Source organism: Crocuta crocuta, unplaced genomic scaffold (genome assembly GCF_008692635.1).
Source record: "Crocuta crocuta isolate KB4526 unplaced genomic scaffold, BGI_CrCroc_1.0 scaffold145, whole genome shotgun sequence".
NCBI classification, from domain to species: Eukaryota; Metazoa; Chordata; class Mammalia; order Carnivora; family Hyaenidae; genus Crocuta; species Crocuta crocuta.
Window position 1 is genome coordinate 4,290,062 of NW_027530857.1, and position 4,844 is coordinate 4,294,905.

The window sequence follows — 4,844 nt, forward strand, 5'->3', positions numbered from 1 at the left end:
CACCCCCCCGCCCTGGGACCACTTCCTCCACAAATCATTTGCACAAGAATCTCCATCCCAGGTTCCATTTCTAGACCAAAAGATCCCTTAGAGAAAAGGGCACCATGACTAAACACCGTGTAACAATCATGGGTCTAATTCAGTTACGTGGTGGTGTATCTACTGGGGTAAATGGGACCCCTGGTGGCTCTAAGGAAGGAAGTCAGAATTCTTCTTTCAGTCATTCTCTTGCCGTCTTCTGAGAAAGATCCCACTGGAGGTGGACTTTGCTCAACAGCTGGTATGAGAGGAATACCAGCCCTCAGTTTGGAGAACCTCTGGCCCAGGAGACGTAATCCAACTGAAGCAGATGCCTTAGACTCTGATGTTAAATTGTTAAATGTCTTCGCTAGGGAGTATTGCAATGTTAACCCTTCATTTTTCTTATGCCGCTTTTTTAAAAAAAATTTTATTTGCTTCCTCTGATGAGAATTGGAGACCAAGCAGGGAGGCATCAGGCTCAGGAGTAAAGGCAACAAGGGAGACAAATGGAATAGAAGAGTCTGGTGGGAGGTGGGCAGCTGAGAAGCGGAAGCTCTGTCTCCCAGGCCGTTGTGGGTCCCTCAAACTCAACACGTATGCAAACAGAAATATCACGTCCTTAAATCATGCCTACTCCTCTTCCCTACTTTGGTAGATGATGTGACCGTCTATCCTCTCCTCGCATCAGCTGTTACTCTGCCTCTTTCTCCCCAGAAGCCATCCAAACATTATTGTGTTATCTGTACCTTCTAAATATTTCTCAGATGCATTCACCTTCTCCACCCCCTCTGCTACTAATCCTGGCCACGTCACCGTCACGTCATACTTGGGCTGGCACGGATCCCTAACTAACATGGCCCACCCATCCCCCACATCGTAGCCACAGTGCCTTCTGAAACACAAATCTGTTTGTGCCATTCTCCTACTTAAATCCATTCCTCTATCAATGGGCACTTGGGTGGCCTCCATAGTTTGACTATTGTAAATAATTTTTCTATAAACATCAGGTTGCAGGGCGCCTGGGTGGCTCAGTTGTTTGAGCTTCCGACTTCGGCTCAGCTCATGGTTCAGGTCATGTCTCGTGGTTCACAAGTTCGAGCCCCACATCTGTACGGACAGTAAAGAGCCTGTAGCCTGTTTCAGATTCTGTGTCTCCTTCTCTCTCTGCCCCTCCTCCACTCATGCTCTTTCTAACTCTCTCAAGAATAAATAATAAACATTAAAAAATTTTTTAACATTAGGATACACGTATCCTTTTGAATTAGTATTTTTGTATTCAGGGAAATACCTATTAGTGCAATTGCTGAATTGTAGTGTAGTTCTATTTTTAACTTTTTGAGGAAACTTTATACTATTTTCCACAGTGGCTGTACCAGTTGGCATTCTCTTTCCCACATCCTCACTACCACCTGTTGTTTCTTGTGTTTTTCATTTTAGCCATTTTGACAGGTATGAGGTGACACCTTATTGTGGTTTTGATTTGTATTTCTCTCTTGATGAGTGATATTGAGCATCTTTTATGTGTCTGTGGCCATTTGGATGTCTTTGGAAAAATGTCTATTCATGTTTTCTGCCCATGTTTAATTCGGATCATTCATTTTTTGGGTGTTGAGTTATATCAGCTCTCTATATATTTAGGATACTAGCCCTTTATTGGATATGCCACTTGCAAATACATTCTCCCATTTTCTAGGTTGCTTTTCAGTTTTGTTGACTGTTCCCTTCATTGTGCACAAGCTTCTTATTTTGATGTAGTCCCAATAGTTTATTTTTGCTTTTGTTTTCCTTGTCTCAGGAGACATATCTAGTAAGATGTTGCTATGGTTGATGTCAAAGGAGTTACTGCCTGTGTTCTCTTCTAGGATTTTTATGGTTTCAGGTCCCATATTTAGGGACTCAAAATCCATTTTCGGATTTTGTGTATGCTGTAAGTTTCATTCTTTTGCACGTTGCTGTCCAGTTTTCCCAACACCATTCGTTGAAAAGACTGTCTTTTTCCATTGGATATTCTTCCCTGCTTTGTCAAAAAGATTAATTGACCATGTAAATGCGAGTTCATTTCTGAGTTTTCTATTCTGTTCCATTGATCTTTGAGTCCATTTCTGTGTCAGTACCGTATTGTTTTGGTTACTACACCTTTGTAATATAACTTGAAGTCTGGAATTGTGATGCCTCCAGCTTTGCTTTCCTTTTTCAAGATTGCTTTGGCTATTCAGGGTCTTTTGTGGTTTCGTACAAATTTTAGGATTGCTCTAGCTCTGTGAAAAATGCTATCGGTATATTGATAGGGATTGTATTAAATGTGTAAATTGCTTTGAATAGAATACACATTTGAACGATGTCTATCATGTCTATATTGTTCTTACCATCATGAGCATGGGGTGGCTTTCCGTTTGTGTCATCTTCAGTTTCTTTCATCAGTGTTTTCTAGTTTTCAGAGTACAGGTTTTACCTCTTTGGTGAGGCTTATTCCACCTTATCTTATTGTTTTTGGTGCAATTGTAAATGGAACTGATTCCTTAATTTGTCTTTCTGCTGTTTCATTATTGGCATAGAAATGCAACAGATTTCTGCACATTGATTTTGTATCCTGCAAATGTACTGAATTTGTGCATCAGTTCTAGCACTTTTTGGTGGAGTCTTTCAGGTTTTCTACAGAGAGTATCATGTCATCAGCAAATAATGAAAGCTTGTCTTCTTCCTTTCCAATATGGATGCCTTTTATTTCTTTTTTTTTTTTGGTCTGGTTGCTGTGGCTAGGACTTCTGCACTATGTTAAATAACAGTGGTGAGAGCAGACAGCCCTGTCTTGTTCCTGACTGTAGAGGGAAAGCTCCGTTTTTCCCCATTGAGGATATTAGCTGTGGCTTTTCCATTTATGGGCTTTGTTATGTTGCAATATGTTCTCTCTAAACCTACATTGCTGAGGGGTTGTATCATGAATGAGTGTTGTGCTTTGTCAAATGCTTTTTCTGTATCTACTGAAATGATCTTATGGTTCTTTTTTTTTTNCCACCCAGGCCCAGGCGTCCCGATCTTATGGTTCTTAACCTTTCTTTTAGTAATGCGACACACCATGTTGATTGATTTGCAAATATTGAACCACCCTTGCAAACCAGGAATAAATCCCAGCTGATTGCGGTGAATGGTTTTTTTTAATGTATTGTTGGATTCAGTTTGCTAGTATTTTGCTGAGGATTTTTTGCTTCTATGTTCAGCATGGGTATTGGCCTATAGTTCCCTTTTTTTTGTGGTGTCTTTATCTGGTTTTGGTATCAGGGTAATGCTGGCCTCATAGAATGAACTTGGAAGTTTTCCTTCTCCTTCTATTATTTTGGAATAGTTTGAGAAGAAGCATTATTAACTCCTTTAAACGGTTGGTAGAATTTGCCTGTGAAGCCGTCTGGTCCTGAACTTTTTTTTTTTAAATAGTTTTTTCACTACTGATTCAATTTCATTGCTGGTTTTTGGTCTGTTCAAGTTTTTTATTTCTTCCTGTTTCAGTTTCAGTAGTTTATATGTTTCTACGAATTTATCTACTTTTTCTAGATTGTCCAATCTGTTGGCATATAGTTTTTCATAATATTCTCTTATAATTGCTTGTATTCCTGTGGTGTTTGTTGTTATTTCTCCTCTCTCACTTGTGATTTTATTTATTTAGGCCCTTTCTCACTTTTTTTGATAAGTCTGGCTAGAGGTTTACCAATTTTATTAATTTTTTCAAAGAACCAACTCCTGGTCTCATTGATCTGTTGTATTGGTTGTGGGTTTTTTTGTTTGTTTGTTTACAGCTTCTATATCATTTATTTCTGCTCTAATCTTTATTATTTCCTTCCTTCTGCTGGCTTTAGATCTTGATTTTTGTTCCTTTTCTGGCTCCTTTAGGTGTACAGTTAGGTTGTTTATTTGAGATTTCTCTTGCTTCTTGAGGTGGGCCTCTATTGCTAAGTACTTCCCTTTTAGGACTGCTTTTGCTGCATCCTAAAGGTTTTAGACTGTTGTACTTTCATTTTCATTTGTTTCCGTGTGTTTTTATTCCCTCCTCCCCACCTTTTTTTAAAGTAGGCTCCAGGCCCAGTGTGGGGTTTGAACTCTCAACTCCAAGGTCAGGAGCCACATGCTCTACTGACTGAGCCAACCAGGTGCCCCTTTTTAATTCTTTATTTTATTTCCTGATTGACCCATTCATTTTTTAGCTAAATGAACCTCTGTAGTACTTGTAGTCTTTCCAGATTTTTTCTTGTGGTTGATTTCTAGTTTCGCAGTGTTGTGATCAGAAGAGGTGCTTGGTATAACTTCAGTCTTCTTGTATTTGTTGAGGCCTGTTTTGTGGGCTAACATGTGGGCTGTTCTGGAGAATGTTCCATGTGCACTTGAAAAGAATGTGCATTCTGCTCTTTTAGGATGAAATTTTCTGAATATGTCTGTTAAGTGCATCTGATCCAGTGTACCAGTCATAGCCAATGTTCCCTGTCTGATTTTCTATTTAGATCATCTGTCCACTGATGTAAGTAGGGTATTAAAGTCCTCTGCTATTGTTGTATAATTATCTGTTAGTTTCCTTATGTTTGTTCTTAATTGTTTTATAGATTGAGATGCTCCCATGTCGGTGCTATAAATATTTACAATTATTATATCTTCTTGTGTTGTATTTTATCTTATTTATTTATATAATATTTATTTTATTATATAGTTCCCTTTTTTTCTTGTTATGGTCTTTGTTTTAAAGTACAACTACTCTGGCTTTCTTTTGACATTGATTTGCATGATAAATGCTTCTCCATCTCCTTACTTTTTTTTTTTTTTTTTTTTTCTTAGAAAGA